This window comes from Haliotis rufescens, unplaced genomic scaffold, assembly GCF_023055435.1.
Source record: "Haliotis rufescens isolate VD_foot unplaced genomic scaffold, xgHalRufe1.0.p SCAF_14, whole genome shotgun sequence".
NCBI classification, from domain to species: Eukaryota; Metazoa; Mollusca; class Gastropoda; order Lepetellida; family Haliotidae; genus Haliotis; species Haliotis rufescens.
The window spans coordinates 27,722,717-27,742,834 of record NW_025963824.1 but is presented as its reverse complement, the minus strand read 5'-3'; the positions used below and the strand labels follow the sequence as shown (position 1 = coordinate 27,742,834).

Here is a 20,118-nt window from a genome sequence, read left to right as displayed (position 1 = left end):
ATGTTCGTGATTAACCCAACCCTGAAAAATATTGAAAGATGAGTGGTAACTATTTATGCCATTATTTCAAATTAGAATGAGAGCACATCAGGAAAGCATGGTACTTTAATATACGTATCTTGTTAACCCAATATTCTTTTTTAAGTAAGAGCAGCATGTATATCGAGAGTATAGGTTTGGTGCGTGACTTATTACACAGTACTTTCAGAAAGTGTGCATATTCTGTTTATCGGCAATAAATAACATAAGACGATTCATACGGGTAAATACGATTTACTTCAGAACTAGTATAGATTATTTAAGGTTAGGGGGAAATGTATGTAATTAACAGAACTTTGGCCACGTTTGAAGGATTTGGGTCCTGGCTTGGGCTTTGTGTTGGACGTGTAGACGGCATTTCCAGGTTTGACGTATCAATGACAAAAATGATGTCTGATGCAATTCTCTGCCTTTTCGGGTGAACAATTGGCTTGCCTTTGGATGTGTTTGTGGCGGGTGCCACTAGTGGATCGGAATGAGCTCGCGTTTTTGCGAGCATCCAATGTCATCATTTATTATGATGAATCATGAAACATGCTCCTGATGTTGTCGCAATGGTGCAGTTGGCGCTACTTTTGGCAAGGGTTTCTCATAATAATGGAAATGCTTATGTCGCTTTTGTTGACCGATAAACATGAAAAGATATAATGTTAGTGTATATGGTCATGTAATTAAGAAACAAACGACGAGTGGGAGTTGTTTATTGTACGATAAACAACGACCGAGACTCGTTGATTTCTATATGAGATATCAACATTACGTACAGCCTCTTTTAGGGTGTTAAATTAGGAAAAAATACACGCTTTACAATATTTACCCGTACTTAAATAATGATGATACCTTGAATAGAATCCGACAGGGGCCATGCTAGATAAATCCATTTTAGGATTTGAGTTTGGTCCCGCATATTCTCACAATTTTCTCGTCAATCATCTGTACCTTTTCTCCCAATACCGATTGTCATATCACTCTCACTTTCGGATTCTCCAGCAACATTTATTGGGAACAACTCACTAGACACATACCGCTCAAAAATAAGGTCAAATTTACAAATTTTACTTTTCAACTTGCGAGTGCATGTTCGAATCTCAATAAATGACGTCATGATAGAACAATGTTTTATCGTGAAATAAATATCGCTTCCTTCTTTGTTCTTTGTGATTTATCACGTAGCTATCTTATATCATCAAATGCCAATTTCTAATTGCTTTATCATGACGTATCCGTGTCATGTAGCAATAACATACACAAATATCGTTGAATAGTGTCATTAAATATGATTATCCTCTTGTGTGCAATATTTCTGGTTGATAAATCTAACATATTCTTACTTTAAGAATAGCGACTATACATTATTATATATCCCTGATCAGGTCTCTGTAACATTTGCAAAATGATACAAATATAAAAATACAACTGAACCTAAATGTAATGTTTTAATATCCTTAAAGTCAGCCATCTATTCTATTCATGAAGAACATTTCACGTGGGACCAACAGAGGGAATTATGACTATCGACTTGCTAATTATTTTTTATATTCATGCCAGCTCAAACGATCTATTGGCTTGATTTATTGTTATGGTATCCACAAAATAAGTAGGATCCGATTTTTTCCGATTTTGTTGAAATAAAACTGAATAATATTTGCTGTTTACATATCAAAGTTTGCCAAATTGTTACAAAATGTTTGCCCACAGCAAGGCTACGTATCCCCAACATATTGTGCTAGGCACAGTATCACTGGACTGAGGGAGGGCGGTATTCCTCCTTGTGGGTCACCTGCTTGGCAATATGGGACGGGAAAACTGCAGGGGGTGAGGGCAGTTAAGTTGATGGTACAGACAGATAAGAGAGATCATTTTACAAATGTGAAACCTCAGTCCACAAAGGAAGAGGCGAAAGCTGAAACTTGGTGAGGTTTACAGAACAAAGGCAGTTATTTCTAGTTTCTTACTGACTCTCGAAGATACATTTAATAAAACAATTAATGCGTGTGTGTGTGTGTGTGTGTGTGTGTGTGTGTGTGTGTGTGTGTGTGTGTGTGCGTGTGAGAGAGAGAGAGAGAGAGAGAGAGAGAGAGAGGTAGAAGAAGAATTGTACACCATAAAAATGGCTACGTATGTAGTTGGGGTAGATATGTTGAATGCCCGGCCAGTATGACCTTTGAGTCACTACAGTTTCAGTCATTAAAATGCGTAAAACAGTATTTGAGTGAAAGAAAACACTATAAGTGAGTGAAACAAAAGACCTCAGTACAGGCACACCCAGTCCCCCAACCCCAAGTCTGTATGTACCAATACTCATACCTGCCACATCCTCAACCACTTAACTTACTTACACAATCATCTGACAACATGTTCGCCAACCCTCGTATCACAACGCATGCACGCATGCACGCATGCACGCACACGCACACACACACACACACACACACACATCACATTCTTCTTTCCCCACCATTATGTCTACGTCAGCCATCATGGATCCATGCGCATGCTTTCATACATAATCCATCCTCCCACCATTCCCCAACATCCATCGAACTATAACTATATCCGCCCTCATGTATCGGTATTCGTGCTTTCATACATACATACACACCCCTACCATTCCCCTACATCCATCGCAGTATAACTATGACTATAACCGCCTTCGTGCATCCGCACTTATGTTCACATTGCATTGCATATGCATCGAATTACACGTTTAAAATATCGTAAATATTTTACAACATGTACATATTATATATCAGCAAACAGAGATTATTATAACGCAATAGATTTCATCCGTCAAAACATCACAGAAAGAGGGGCAGCCTGGAATTTTACAATGGCATCTGAATGCACTAAGACGTTCAACTGGTCAGGAGGTGAGAGTTGCGGAAGATTACGGTAAACTTCAGTTACAGATCTCCATTACGAATATCTAAAGTATGAATAAAGATCACAGCTTGCTATGACGTGTACTTCATGCCTGCAGAATTAGCAATGTCCTTAGCTTTAAATTGTATGTCTAAATGCTTATGTAGACAAAGACCCAAATGTATATAGGCATGACCATATTATATTCTACGCAAATATCACCACATTTAAAAACAAAGCTAGATTGAGTCTTTGAAGGGCATTAAGAACTGATACACACAAGGAAAAATATTTATGGATGTCAGGAGGAACACTGCGTTTCGGAATATATACTTTCTCCTTCATCAGTTGCATATCATTAAATGCTATGAGGCAGAGAACATATATTTGTACCTGTAAGAACAACAAGAGTAAAAAGATAGCAAAGAAGGGAACGCAACAAGGGAAGCCAACAGATAACTGGCATGGCGCTGATTACCCCGCCTCCCTTTTGCCCATTGTCCATTTCCCATTACCAATCATTCATAAGTTAAGTTTTGGCTTTAATTTGTCCATTAATAATCAACCATCAACGTCTATTATCTCCACCCTAAAAATATGTAGTTTACTGAGAAAGTGGTATCCAAATATAATATGTGTTACTGTTGACCACTTTCTTAAAGGCATTGTTGGTTCAAAGCTTTCGGTCATAGAAGCCGTGCCATTTTTCTCTTGTCAGAGGAGTACACAAATAATACGTCATCTGGACTAACATTTTTGGTTCGGTGGCTCGGTTAGATCGCCAACTTTGTGTTCTGGCGATTGGGTGCCTCACTCACAGTGTGGGTTCAAATCCCGGACGGGACTCAACCCAAGAAAGTACGAGAATCTGTACTTTACTCAGAAAGTGTTATCCCAATTATAACATTTGTTGTCAAGAAAACACAATAAATGTATATTCGGCTTTGGATGGGTAATGATATCACAGACATATACGGATATTGATGATGACTTGGAGGAGCTTCGTAACGCACGTCTTCTCAATTCAGGGATTGGTAAATCCAAATATGTATGTGCGCGTGCGTGCGTGCGTGCGTGCGTGCGTGCGTAAATGTGGGCCTGTTGGATGTTACATAAAACATTCATCTTGAGCGGGATGGTAGTTCGAGATGGATTAGCATGTTAACTATATGAACTTCTTTAGGCAGAGAATGCCGCGCATGAATGTATTGATGAAATTCCTAGGTACATGGGGCCTTTTCGTCCCCAGGAATACCCACAGTGGAGACTTCAATGGGGATAGGGTGTACACAATGTGCTACCTGGTAGATTGTCTGTTATCAGACCGGACAACGTTGGTCTTTGACTGATTGTGGCGTAAAACACACTTATTCATTTACTTATATCGGAAATTGAATGTTCATCTTAATTGTTATTGTTGAACATGTAATATATTTTTACAGAAATAAAACAGTGACATAATAACTACAACTTTATGTGAGCGCGAGTAGCTTTTTTGGAATGAGATGAATAAGTCTTATAAAGTTGTAAGCTTCTTCACAACCGTGCAACTATGAATTGACTTTATTGGGTAATCAAAAAAGAGATAAGACCTAAAATAGCCAAATTTCATACGATTTCACTTGTCCGGCATCTTGGATGCAAGGCGAAAACATTTCAGCGCGTTTGAAGCCACTGAGAATGCCCCCTGCAGAGTTGGACGAACATTCTGCGGTGGCGCGGCTGAGTTGACCAGAGGCTATCAGCAGTATTTCCTGTCCAGGTTATTTAGGTCAGTTGTGTGTGTGTGTGTGTGTGTGTGTGTGTGTGTGTGTGTGTGTGTGTGTGTGTGTGTGTGTGTGTGTGTGTGTGTGTGTGTGTGCGTGCGTGCGTGTGTGCGTGCGTGCGGGGGTGTGTGTGGGGGGGGGGGTGAGATTGGGGGGATAGATGATAGATTTAGCAACAAGTAAGGTTGTCTTGAGTGGGAGGGTATTCGCAGATGGATTAGCATATGAACTATGATTCTCTTTAGGCAGAAAATGAGGATCCACGATGTTCGACCTGGTAGAAGTGTGTTATCAAACCTCACAGCACTGGTTTTTTGACTGACTGTATCGTGAAAACAAACTCATTCATTTACTTGAACTGAATGTTCATCTTAATTGTTATGGATAGTCACGGAGCCATGATCCAGAGTACAGGGTGTCATTAGATAGAAATAAACTAAGTAATAATAGGATTACCAGAAAAACGGGGTTTTACACACAAGCCAATAAACTTCGCTCATTAACACCAGAGTAAGTCAGCACAAGATTGAAAACTGCCCCATAATTATGTATGACATGCTTGTCGGGTATTGCTACATATATATGTGAAAACAAAGTTATTAAAATGAAGAGCAAAACTGATGAAAGTTAACAATAAATGTGTATACGTGTTATATCGTCACTGCAAAAATAATGATTGTTTGTCTTTAGTATTAACATTCAAATACGTTATATCTGTATTAGCGATATTGTCTTTGTTCCACCGGTGAGTCAGCGTTAGCCGTACTATCTCGTAGTATAATTGTATTTCTGAAGACATCACGATACAGTTTTTACGATGCATCACGTCTGCACTAGCGCTTGATAACAGCCTTGTGTTTGGGTGTTTCAGTGGTGTAAATCGCTGCTCTTGATATTGTTTATTAAACTTTGATACTATGAACAATATAATGTAATGTGAGAGGTTGACTTTAGAACGGTAACATACTAATAGTATATAGGATGACATAAATAGAACAATGAGAAGTTCGTCCAGATTAGTACATAGGCAACATTTAATAATTAAAATAATTACATTCAACAACTCCCCTTTTAAGTCCATTTTCCTGACTTATAAGTAAATGCAAGAACAATCGGCCGGAATACAACGTATAGTTCTTGTCCACTTCCATATGACTATATAGCATCCAATAAGCTATCGGGTCCCGTTTAGATCGGTTTGGGTGGCAGCCTAGATAGCCATAGAATAGTTTCATCTTGGAATCTCCCATATCACTGGGGATACTCTTCAATTTAAATGGAGTTACTCGTTACGATTCCGAACCTTCACGTGACTGTGTTTATGAACCATTGTCAAATAGTGGTGACATTAAATCTAGGAAACAATACGCGAAATCGCGCATGCACAGAACGGAAAATTTGGTCAAGGCATTAAGTAATCCGCATGCGCAGAACGATTGATTTCAGTACTTCCGCTAAGCGCTTCGAGTGCAGCGTCAAACGCGGGCCTGTAATCTAACACGCGGGGACAGACCAATGAAAACCGAGAAGTAGAAATACCGGTAGGCGCTGTTGCTTGATTGACAATGTCAATCAAGAAAGGGAGGAGCTTAACGCTATCGTTCTCTCCCAGTAAATTCCGATGTCAAATAACGACGTTATTTGGACGGAAAAACGATGGTTTGAAAACGTCCAAATAACGTCGTTTTTCCGTCCAATGACCATATACGGAAAAAAACGACGTTTTCGTGTTTGCAGTGCCAGGTAGATGTTTACTTTATAGCTCTCAATATTTGTTGATAATTAAAAAAGAATAAAACAGAAAACTTCCACCAAGACGAAAGAATACAGAGTATGCAATAACTCGCAATTGTTCAATCAGAGATTTCAAATCACAATAATATATATCTGCTATGGCAGACTGGGGTTAGACAAATGCTTCGTGTCTGATATAAACGGACAACTATGTTTGAATTAAAAAGGAGCCCAATTGAGATGGAAATTTCAGCCTCAGCCTGTTGAAAATCTAGACTTGCTTCATTTGGGGCTATAGCAATACAGTAAGGGCTAAGCTAGGCGGAAGGGAAAATAATATGGTACAGGGACTTTGAGATAAACTACTGCACGGTCTGTATCGTCGTCCGGGTATTTAGGGCCAAGCAATTTGAGCAATCTGAGACAGCGACCCGACACCTGTTTGCACCCATCAGACACCAGTCACTATTGTCACTGCTTTTCTCGCCCAACGAAACATAATACGAAAAATGTCGGAAGCGTATATTTTAAAACCTGCTAATTTACTTTTTAGAGACATATTTTAACTTTAAAGTAATTATATGTGTATCGTGTTCAAATTGTATCATTGGTATCTGTGATGCTGGTACAGTATTTGTCGCCATTGTGTAGCTTTTGTGGAATTATTAAGAATACCAAATACATGTATTGAAATATAGACTAGTAGAAGAGCTGTTCCGTCAGTGAGTTGTCTCGATCACTGGTTACCTACTCACATAAAGAGATTAAAATGATTTGTATGTATCTTTTCACTTTATTTATTCCATAGTAAGAAATAAATAATTCACTTATCACAGAGTGGATCACATCTGTTTATATCACGATCTGATGTTTAGCTTTTATTGCATAAATTATAATGAATTCAAAATGAGGAAGAATACACTGTATTAGACATTAATTTGCCATTATTTGAAATGCAATATTTCTCAACTTTTGAACTATACATAGTATGATATTATGATTAGAATGCCTGTAAGTAGGAGTGTTTAGGAAAGGAATATTAGTAATTTAGTCCTATTTATCAGATATGCGTTTAGTGGTAGTATCTCCAGGTAGATGTTTACTTTATAGCTCACAATATTTGTTGATAATTAAAAAAGAATAAAACAGAAAACTTCCACCAAGACGAAAGAATACAGAGTATGCAATAACTCGCAATTGTTCAATCAGAGATTTCAAATCACAATAATATATATCTGCTATGGCAGACTTGTGTGGGGAGGTGGAGCATGGTGTCCTTGTTCGCGCGCCTTTGTTCTATTGAGCAAACAGACAAAACCCTAGACTCCACAACAAATCCGATTACACAGACCCAGGCTGACCCAGGCTGACCCTGGGTCAATTCTCCGTGAGATACTGACACCGTAGCTAGTATGTCTCCTAGACCATACAGTGTGCGAGCATAGCCTCAATTTTGAAATTGATATCTTTTCCCGTAAAAACCAAGCCTCGTTCTCAAGTGCGACCTGCAAACAGTAAATACAATTTGCTAGCAGATGACATATTCACTCTATAGTCTCTGTCAACAGAGGTTTCTACTGAAACAACTTTTTTGTACTTTTATTAGTTTTCCATGTTACGAAATATGTTCACTGGATATTAATGCTTTTCACCTGGATAATAAGGTTTATTCATTTCATGATGAGGATCATCTTCTTTAAAATTGTCCCAACTGTATGCATACCTGAGGTGAGGTGAGGTGAAATTTGGTTTAACGTGGCGTCCAAGATTATTGCACTTATATAGCGACGTGCATGCACGTGTGTGTGTGTGTGTGACTGCTTGTACTAGTCCGGACTGATGCCGATTTATAGTGCTAGCTCACTGAGATACCATGCCAACACACAATTTAGCCATGACTGAGCATTAAAATGCAATAGCCAAGGTATAATCCAAAAGTAATCGTCCACCACAACAGTAAAAGAAGTATACTGCTACAGCAGACGATAGGTTTGAGCCAATCATTTTACTGATAGAGGTCACGTGACTAAAATCTTGACAACTTCCGGTGGTGTGAAGGGTTACTTTCCCTAATTAAAACTAACAAACCAATACATATTTGAGATTTAAGTTCTGATTTATTTAAGTGCAAATGTCTGTTCAGTGTGATAACACTGACAAACTATGTCCAGACAGCTTAAGACAGAAAGAACCAAATGTCAAACACCACAACCTGTAAACCATCAGTTTAGACCCCTGACACACAAATTAGTCCCTCAATGACATATCAGTCAACTCAAATTTAAACAAACGGTGTTAAACTGCCATAAAGTAACATATCTGTCACTAGAATGTGATGCTATCAGTAAGATGCCAGATTTATTTATGTTTCTGGCCGCTCTGTGTGGGACTTCTTGGTCACTTCGAGGGGGAAACTGGGGACTGTCTTTTATCCAATTAAAAACATGTTTACATTTGTAGCTCCTCCTGTTTTAAGTTGGATATAGTAAGCTTAGTGATCAGTGATTGCAGGAAACATAGGAATTGGCCCCTCCCCCCTTTAAGATAGATGGAACCCATATTTTTGTGAATGACTTCTACCCTGTGAGAGAATATTTTGAGGTCACGTGACTTCAATAAACATGTTCTCACAGCCTCTACAGTGCATGGATGGGTTATATTTAGGTATTATTTTGGTAAATTGACATATGTTGAAATGGGAAATATATGAAAACATTACATGTACATATAGGATTTGTAATAAAAGGTTTATATGAGGTAGGTGTAGAGCCCAGGATTTTTCACTTCCTGTGACAGGGGCTGTGACGTCACTATGGGGCCTTTAGCATTGAATCTATTTATAACCTGTGTGAAAGCGAGGCTTGGTTTTCATCTATAAGCGGTAACATAGCCTGAGCTCGCACACTGTAGTCTCTGTCAACAGAGGTTTCTACTGAAACAACTTTTTTGTACTTTTATTAGTTTTCCATGTTACGAAATATGTTCACTGGATATTAATGCTTTTCACCTGGATAATAAGGTTTATTCATTTCATGATGAGGATCATCTTCTTTAAAATTGTCCCAACTGTATGCATACCTGAGGTGAGGTGAGGTGAAATTTGGTTTAACGTGGCGTCCAAGATTATTGCACTTATATAGCGACGTGCATGCACGTGTGTGTGTGTGTGTGTGACTGCTTGTACTAGTCCGGACTGATGCCGATTTATAGTGCTAGCTCACTGAGATACCATGCCAACACACAATTTAGCCATGACTGAGCATTAAAATGCAATAGCCAAGGTATAATCCAAAAGTAATCCACTACAACAGTAACAGTAGTATACTGCTACAGCAGACGATAGGTTTGAGCCAATCATTTTACTGATAGAGGTCACGTGACTAAAATCTTGACTACTTCCGGTGTTGTGAAGGGTTACTTTCCCTAATTAAAACTAACAAACCAGTACATAATTGAGATTTAAGTTCTGATTTATTTAAGCGCAAATGTCTGTTCGGTGTGATAACACTATGTCCAGACAGCTTAAGACAAAAAGAACCAAATGTTAAACACCACAACCTGTAAGCAATCAGTTTAGACCCCTGACATACAAATTGGACAATCAATAACAAATCAGTCAACACAAATTTAAACAAACGGTGTGAAGCTGCCCTAAAGTAACATATCTGTCACTAGAATGTGATGCTATCAGTAACGTGCCAGATTTATTTATGTTTCTGGCCGCTCTGTGTGGGACTTGGTCACTTCGAGGGGAAAACTGGGAACTGTCTTTTATCCAATTAAAAACATGTTTACAGTTGTAGCTCCTCCTATTTTAAGTTGGATATAGTAAGCTTAGTGATCAGTGATTGCAGGAAACATAGGAATTGGCCCCTCCCCCCTTTAAGATAGATGGAACCCATATTTTTGTGAATGACTTCTACCCTGTAAGAGAATATTTTGAGGTCACGTGACTTCAAGAAACATGTTCTCACAGCCTCTACAGTGCATGAATGGGTTATATTAAGGTGTTGTTTTAATAATTGACAAATGTGGAAATGGAAAATATGTGAAAACATTACATGTTCATATAAGATTTGTAATAAAAGGTTTATATGAGGTAGGCGTAGAGCCCAGGATTTTTCACTTCCTGTGACAGGGGTTGTGACGTCCCTATGGGGTCTTTAGCATTGAATCTATTTATAACCTGTGTGAAAGCGAGGCTTGGTTTTCATCTATAAGCGGTAACACAGGCTGAGCTCGCACACAGATAGAGAATCGTTTAGAATGAATCCAAATCAAGTCTAGAACGATTTCCTCACTTCTAGCCCTGAAAGTAAGCATTGTTCTAGGCTCCTTTGAATTTCATTTTGTAGATACACATCTTTAACTACGAAGTTTTGTTTGATCCACTGACACCGGTACTGCCCCTGCTGAAGCTATTTATAGCTCGAATACAAATGTCGAATTGTCGTCCATTGTCAATACATCGATCACAAGTAAGGATAGCATATCGTTATCGTTGATGCCGCGCTACAATATACCCTCGCGACGCGTGTTTCCGTGGTATTAAGAATAGCATTACGATAAACCAACCCGCTGACTTCGACAAGCAATAAATGTGAAATAAATCGTTAGAACACTCACCTTTACACCATTAAATTACAAGGAAACATCACTTTGTCCACAAATGCCTCCGTATCGGCTGCTGTACAATAGCGGCCATTTTTACACAACATGTAGTGACGTCATATGTTTCCGTGGTAAAGTTCATCGCGTCAAGCTACGGGTGGTTAGCACACGCCACAATGTCAAAGTTCTTTGGAATCGAAAGTAATGTTCCCAAGGCACTTCCAAACGTAACAAAATACAGATAACACTGTACTGAATTATGAAATATGAAATAACTGTCACTTGAACACAAATTTTCAGATTATTTACAGTTTATGATCATGATCATCACAAATGTCGTTATTCCTCTTGGTGTCTGCAGGGGCGGTCGGGTAGCCTAGTGGTTAAAGCGTTCGCTCGTCACACCGAAGACCCGGGTTCGAATCCCGACATGGGTACAATGTGTGAAGCCCATTTCTGGTGTCCCCCGCCGTGATATTGCTGAAATATTGCTAAAAGCGGCGTAAAACCATACTCACTCACTCACTCACTTGGTGTCTGCAAGGTAGACCGTGACACGGACAGAAAAACACATCATGTCGTCGAAGAAAGGAGATGTCACAACAGTATTTTAAATGCACCCAGTGTTCACAATTTCCATGCATGCACTGTCCCCACTTAGTGAATTCAACATGTTGACATCGCCTCAGTTCAACTGGCTGAAACTTTCCGCATACACAACACTTTTCGTCATCATCGTTGTTAGATTCAGAATCTGATTGGTCGTCGCTTGAGATAAGGAGCTTATCAATCCCAGATGGTCCAGGTTGTTGGGATGACATACTGTCCTGCTTATCCTTGCTAGTAGACTTGGTAGTTGGTTTAGTTGTCTTTGGCTTCGCAGTTGATTTTGATGCCTTGCTTCCTCCGTTTGTTGACTGTTTGGACTGGTTGATGTAAGCCGTGACTTGACATGAAATATCTGGTTCCGTAATTGCTTGTCCACCAACGATCTTATGGATAGAACGTCTGGGCTTCGATTTTTTAATGGTAATAACAGGAAGATGATCTTCAAAAAATCTTGAATCTGGGGGCTGTTCAACGATGTCAGGACATGTAACTGAAATTTCTGCAGCTTTTTCCAACTGTTGATTGGCAAACGTAGATGTCTTCAGGAATGACTTGTCAATTGCCGTTGGGTCAAATGGATAAATACCACATTTCCTGAAAGCACTGTGCAAGTTACTGGCAGACAGAGAAATCTCGTATGCCTTACAGGCCAAAGAACTGACGCTATATCGGTTAACTGTTCCAGAATTTGACCGCTGCCATTTCCTATATTCTGAACTGAAAATCTTGGTGAAAGGCCCAAAGCACCCAACATCCATCGGCTGGAGAACATGGCTTGTGTGAGGTGGTAGAACAAACAGGATTATCCCCTGGTCAACAGCGTAATCTATCAGATGAGGGGTGATGTGAGACCTGTGGCCGTCATATAGCAGCAGAGTTTTCTTGTCACCTCCGACTTTGGCATATTTCACAAAATGGCCTGTCGACCATCGCTGAAATATGTCTGTATTGGACCATCCCGTCTCGCTAACAGTTCCACAAGTTCCAACTGTCGAACCATCTAAGAGGTCATCGCGCATGCGTGAACCAGGGAAAATGAAAAAAGGTGGAATCTTCTGACCCAATGCATTGCCGCATCCCAAAACAGTAACTGTAGAGGATTTCTCTGGGCAGATTTCAATTGGAACTTCGTCTGCAGATCCAACGATTTGCGGTGAAGAATGTGTGAGATTAATTCCCTTCTCATCGACGTTGTAGATCAGCTCTGGGCTTGACTTTAGGTCATACTTGTCAAGAACTGCTTCAAGTTGAGAAAAATACTTGTTAATGCTCTCCTCAGATGTGGCAGTGGCTCGTAATTGAGACAATCCCCTTGGTCGTCGCAACTTCAGTTCAAGCCATCTTCCCATCAACCCATAAAACCACTGCAGTGATAGTGATTTGGAAACATTACTACGTTTCTTGAGATTTATGGCATAGTCAGTTCCAAGACAGATAACCTGCGCCCTGGTATATCCATACCCTACTGAGGCCATAAGCTTTATGGGGCGGTCGGGTAGCCTAGTGGTTAAAGCGTTCGCTCGTCACGCCGAAAACCCGGGTTCGATTCCCGACATGGGTACAATGTGTGAAGCCCATTTCTGGTGTCCCCCGCCGTGATATTGCTGGAATATTGCTAAAAGCGGCGTAAAACTATACTCACTCACTCACTCACTCATAAGCTTTATGGGGTCGACAAGGCGTGCTTCTTCTTCTTGGGAAAATAATGGCCCTGGTCCAGAGGACAAACATTCTGGGGAAGTAATGCCTTTTGTTCTGTCCCTCAGAGTCTGGTCAGGCACAGAGTACTTCCTGGCTGCTTTGTAGACAGAAGAACCTCGTTCAACTACTTCCAGATAGGCTTCTTTCAGTTGTGTTGGACTATAAGGCCGGTACTGTCGTTTGCGTCTCGCAGGATTATCCTACAAACCACGATAAACGATATAAGATATGGCCCTACTCAGCTTCCATAGTTTTAAAAATTGAGCGGGTATTCTCCTTAGTAGTCACGTGATACACATTACTGTTTACATCAGCTAGCAGACGAACTTCTCTTGCTGAACTTACGAGTTGAATATTTTTTACGATCTCATTTTTTATAATGGTACAAAAAGTGCATTACGTGCAGAAGGTTAGTTTTAGTTAGTTTATCGTAATATAAAGCTGTACTTACGCAAATAGATGCAATTCTGAACATTTTTCGCTCGGAGCTGTCACGATCGAGTTGTCAAGGTAAACAATCGCTAGGGGGCGCAAATCCGTGCGAGGTGCGCGAGAAATGACGTCAAAAAAAATACCACGGATTTGTGAGTACCACGGATTGATGTGTCGGCACGATAATATAAAGTATAATCAAGTTGATTGGTATATGTGCATTACTACAATGAACATGTACATGATCATGCACTTAGTAACATCAAATACTATTATTTTATTGTGTGATGAATTTAACTGGATCAGTGGTAACATGTGATATTAATGTCCAATCAATATCTTTCCTGGTTGGTCCATCCACGTCTACCAAATATAAATAATAAATTCAAAAGGAGCACAGAACAATTCGTAACTTCACGCTAGAGCTGAGGCAATCCAGACTTTCCCCATAATTCCATTATTCTCTTGGGTCTGGGAGACAGTCTACGTCACAGCCCACACCTCACAATAATAATTCCAGTTGGCCCCCGATCCCGCCCCACCCCTGTCTGAGCTCCTGTCGGTTACAGCCGCTGGCATTTGGTTATATCATCAAACATGGCCAACACTGCTCTAAAGTAAACAAGAACCTAATCAGCGAGGGGTCCTATGTCATCCCTATTTGACTGCTTGTAAACATCTAATATCTCACCTCACAGCTGGTTAATTCTGCTGAATATTCGAAACAGATTGAGTGAGTTGGTACTACATATGTATAATATGCTTGTTTATGACTGCAGCGCTCCATTTTTAAGGAAAATTGTGTTTACGTCGATTTCAGCAAGATTTCAGTGACATGACGGCGGTCTGATGTGTAATATTAAATGCAACTTGAATCTTGTCTCTTGAAAGTTGTACATTTTCCGCAAATAATTATCACATGCAGAATTCAGTATATTTAGTGCAATATACTGTTACAGTATATCACATGCTGGATACAGTGTGGTTGGTTGGTTTGTTGTTTAACGCCGCACTCAGCAATATTCCAGCTATATGACGGAGGTCTGTAAATAATCGAGTCTGGACCATTGGGATCAATGACATGCATCAACCAAGTCAGCCAGCCTGACCACCCGATCCCTCTAGTCGCCTTTTACGACAAGCATAGTCACCTTTTACTGCAAGCATGGGTTGCTGAAGACCTATTATACCCCGGAATCTTCACGGGTCGGATACAGTGTGTCGCGAGCTCGGCGCTGGGCAGAAGCATACATTTCCTGCCCTTCTCGCTTTAGCAAACACCTGATGGGGAGGGGTGGCGTAACGAGGTCATGTCTTTCTACTATATGCTCCAGTGGTCAGAATATGCTCGGATCTGAGCAGAAATTGTGGAGTTTCAAGTTAAAAAATGACATTCCATAAACAGGCTCAGTGCTGGTCCTTATGCAGAGGGGCCTTTAGACTAACATCTACTCTCTGAAATGAACATATCGTACAGAAAAAAACCAGTGGTTCAGTTATCTTAATAAAAATATAATAAAAAGGAGCCAAGTGACTCTCTTCATTTTCCGATACTGATTCTGATACTGCAGTCATCTAGACTTGCCAAACATTATAGACTTGCATGGGCTGTATTTGATATATATTCGTATCAGGGTCTATAAGACAGACTAAAGGGGCCTTGGGATGGTGGATCTTGGTGGTCAGAAAACGGAGATCATATTACCAAGCAAAAACCACTGTGTAACAAAGTATGTCCTAAAATGCTTCCACATTAATTCCGTGAGCCATAAGAGTGTCCATCACAAATACGAAATAAAGTCATAGCTTATCGTCACTATTGATTTGAAAGAGAATATTTCATACCCGAAAATGAACATGCTATCACTGGCTACTGACAAACATTAGCAGTATTAGAATAAGAAATGTTAATTAAATACAGGATGACGTGATTATGTTTTAGCATCCAAAAATGTTTTTTGTTTTTCAGAAGAAAAAAAAGATCGGTAAACCAGCACAACCTGCTTATGATGATACCGCTCTAGCTTTAAAACAATTACAAACGTGGGTACAGAACACAAATTGGCAAAATAACACATGTAGGAGGAGGAGCTTGATAGCATCGTTCGCTCGCATAAAATTCCGATGTCAAATGACGACGTTATGTGGGCGTCATTTGTCCGGACCAGTACAAGCAGACACACACGCACGCACGCACGCCCTCACACCCACACCCACACCCACACCCACACACAGTGAATAACAGGTTTAGTAGCCCGCATATTATTGTTTCCATTACTATTGTTAAATCTATATAAAAACACTAAAATGTATAATATTTGCATGTGTCTATGAGATGCACACTGTCTTCACTTTTCAGACCATTGTACATATCCTCACGGGTGGCCCAGTCGTCTAAGGCGCCGCGATTCGCTGTGCAGATTTGCGTCCCCTGGGCACGCCAGAAACCTATGATTGTGGGTTCGAATCCCGGTTCGCCCCGATTATGTTTTTAGGTTTGTCAGCACCATACCCGTGCTCGTGGGTTTCACCGAAGTATAATATAAATGAACGGGCGAGGAATTATATTTCCGGGGTGAACTTAGCATTTACAGTGTCGAGCCTTGGGTCCCGAGTTTCGAGTGACTTATTTATATTATTACATAACTTCATCCTCCTTGGTCATATAAGCGAGACGATCTTTTTAATATCACAGGTTTCCATTCGCGTGTAAAACGTCATTTCTATTGCACAAGGAGGCCGATTGATTATTAGTCCTCCAAATATTTCAAATAAACAGGGGGCACGGGTGGCCCAGTCGTCTAATGCCCCGTGATTCGCTGTGGGTCCCTTGGGCACGCCAGAAACCTATGATTGTGGGTTCGAATTCAAGTTCGCCGCAATTATGTTTCTAGGTTTGTCAGCACCATACCCGTGCTCGTGGGTTTCACCGAAGTGGTAAACGTCTGAGACCTGCATCACTTCGGGTTTTCCTCCCACATCAACCTGACACGCCGTAATATACCTGGAATACTGTTAAAAGCGGCGTTAAACCCAACTCACTCACTCACTCACTGCCTTAACTGGAGGCTATAGTTATTGGAGTCTTTATGAAGGTTAAACTCTGCAGGTACCTGAATTGTAAATCCTATTCATGAATATTTTGTTTGCAAGTTTCGGTGAGACGACATTTTTTGGTCGTCTTTCTATGTAGCTTAGCAGCTGCCTTTTTAGACAGGCAAAGTTGTGTCATTGAGCTCGTTTTCAGCTGTCGGAACAGAACAAAGGACTCACTCACTCACACTCCAATAAACAAAACACAGAGCTGTTATTTTTTACCAACAGCCAAACACACCTTGCGTGGGTAGCCTTACAACTAATATGTTTGCAGAGGGACATTTGCAATAAGTTTCTGGAAATGTAGGTCAAAGATCGCGTTTAATATTCAAAGATCGCGTTTAATTATATTTATGTGAAACAAGTAAATAGGGGGGGGGGGGGGGGGGGGGAGTTGTTTGTAGAATTGTCGTTCTTTGCAAGATGTCCCAAACTGCCCATTGTCACTACCCTGCTGTGGACAAGATGTAATGTGTGACAGAAGAGCAAGATGATCAGCAAGACGTTGCAAATCACATTATTCTCATGGAATACGCCTTGTTCTGTGCTACTGATTATACTCCAGGACTAAAACAATGCTGAAGATGTATATTTACCTTACAGAAACTTGTGCGTCGAATGAAAATGTCCTCGGAGTCCACGTTCGTCCAAGCCTGTTTGACAGCACGGCAAGTCGTTAGTTGTTGAATGTAACGCGCATACATACCCATATCCTGTTATCCTGCGGTGGTATTAATAGAGCGTGGCTTTGTTAACACTGCACAATGTATGCTTGAAATTTTAAGTCTAAAACTTCCTTCTCTGGATATGTAAGTGTTTAAAACAAATTACTTGCCGATGGGTAACTAATAGCTTGGCAAAAATATTGGATATGCGCATTTGTCGAAAACGTCAATGGCAGCTAAACTATGTCCAAAAGATACGATGCTAACTATTTTTTTTAACATTATTGTTATGGGTGATTTATTTTATATGATAACATATGCCGCGTACCAAACCAAATATAATCCGTAGGGAAAAGCGGGAAAATCTGACATTTTGGTGACGACAGGTGCCGCAGCACGGAATGCACGTGCAGATCTGCTGTAAAAAACTGACATGGTAGACACAATTTTATGGATAACAACTTCTTTAATACTGTAAAAAACGACGTTTCGGTATAGATCCTTATACCGTTGTCAAACAAGACTGAATGAGGGAAATTGTATAAAATAGTTTTTACTGCATTCGTCACCACTCGCCCCTTTCCGTAACCTGCAAGAAGGCCTGTCCCGGAATCATTCGTGACCAACTCGTGTTATTCCGGGACAAGCCGCAGGTTACGGAAAGGGGCGAGTGGTGACGAATGTCCCGGAATAACACGAGTTGGTCACGAATGTATAAAAATGCTGACCCGACACGATACGAACACAACATCAAAAAGCACACACACGAAATGGCACGTTTAACTGCGATGAGGGAGAGAGACGTTTGAATGGCCCAACAGGTGGCTTGTCCTCAGTTCGCCTACACCTAATTCACCTACACCTCTATTTGCATACGCAAGTAAACTCTACATTATTGACCCCTATTTCATAATGGGCACTTCCACTTTTCAATGTAAGCCATTATTTAAACTTTTGCTGAGGTGCTTAAACAGAAGAAACGATTACAGGATTCATATGCCTGGTACATGACTGTGATTACATGCATTCGTCACCACTCGTCCCTTTCCGTAACCTGCAAGAAGACTATTCGGCTTGTCCCGGAATAACACGAGTTGGTCACGAATGTGATTACATGATTATCCAAACTGTTAGGTTTGTTGCGTGGTTTTAACATTTTCTCAGCCTTTTTGGAGCAGTTGATCTCCTAATATGAAGTCATAATCTAGACTGCTTGGTTTGTTCTGATATTTAAGTTTTTGTTCAGGATTCCTAGAGTAGTTGTTCCTGTATTCACAAACATATGTGTTGTATCTACGTCTATGTTGTTATTGTCAGTTCAGTACTGTTTGAGATACCTAAAATGGTTAGCATTACCAAATAAAATAGAAAATAGAAATCATATCAACACAAATAACAGACATACTGATATTAGCCAGGAGACTTCGACGTTGGCAACTGCGTGACTGGGAACGTGTTACGTCATCCGACGTTTGAAGTCATCGGGCCGTCGACGTGATTTCTTGCGTGCGTTCATGGTCACGGTGAACACACCCTGGATAGGACACCACACCCCTACATGCTATGGTCGGTGAGAAACCTTCTCATCAAAGAAAACACAGTCAAGACACTGGCTGTTCTACGAGGACTCTCGGTATGTAGTAAGTATCACTTTATTAAAATGTTGAATATACATTTTGATTCAAACTCAAACAATTGAGCACAAACTATTCGTTTGTGGACATATGCATACATATGCAAGTTTCGTTTTATTATTCTGCAATCCAGTTTGAGTATTACCCGCTGGCCCGTCATTTCCGTGGCACGAGTATAGGAGTAGTATAGGTAATGGGGGTTCTGCCGCAACTCCACTGGAGCCAGATTTATATACCTATACCACCACTACAGATGGAATTTTTTATGTGTAAATGATGATGCGATTCAACGATAGTCATGAGATTAAACTAAATTGACTCTAACTCACCACCACCTGGAGTAAATCAATGCTTCTATGATATAATTTTTTATAGGTAATGGGGGTTCTGCCGCAACTCCACTGGAACCGTATTTATATACCTATACTGCTACTACAGGTGGCATTTTTTATGTGTAAATGATTATTTGATTCAACGATAGTCATAAGTCGTATTAAAAGAAACATCAATATTAATTAATAATGAATAAAATTTACTATAGCCCACGAGGATATTGGAAAGGTGTAGGAGCAATAAAAAAAATAGCCACCGCGGCTAAGGTATCTAAAGATGTGGCCAAGGATTGGTTAAAGAAACAAGCGATGTGGCAAATATACTGTAGCGGCCCGGACCCGAACTTCTGATAAACCTCGAAGTCTGGATGTAACTGAGAGTCAAAACACTTCTTTTCAATGAATAATTAGTTTTTATTCATGTGGGTATAACAATGCCTTATATGGACAACACAATGCTTCCAAATAAGTAGATCCCTCTGAGCTTTAAGGTTTATTTGTAAGGACCAGTGTCAGGGCAAAATAATTATTGCCTGTAACTATAATGGTAATTTACTGCTATAAATATATATATATGGATGACTTCTTTATCTGAATAACTTTACAGTTACTCAGATAGCAATTTGTGTCTGTGTTC

The 20,118-nt window shown here is 40.1% G+C and overlaps 1 protein-coding gene across 2 annotated transcripts in view; it reads right to left on the bottom strand.

Moving 5' to 3' along the window:
- LOC124131278 (probable methyltransferase-like protein 24) overlaps nt 1-17,538 on the bottom strand; it is a 42,584-nt gene extending 25,046 nt beyond the window's left edge. The window contains exon 1 of one of the 2 annotated variants that reach the window (XM_046494447.2): nt 17,447-17,538. The gene's annotated coding sequence lies outside the window, so the exon portion shown is untranslated. Of the gene's footprint in view, nt 1-11,027; nt 11,149-17,446 lie in introns of those variants that run through there. The other variant, XM_046494446.2, reaches the window with a different exon arrangement.
- Between the last annotated feature and the right edge of the window lie 2,580 nt (nt 17,539-20,118).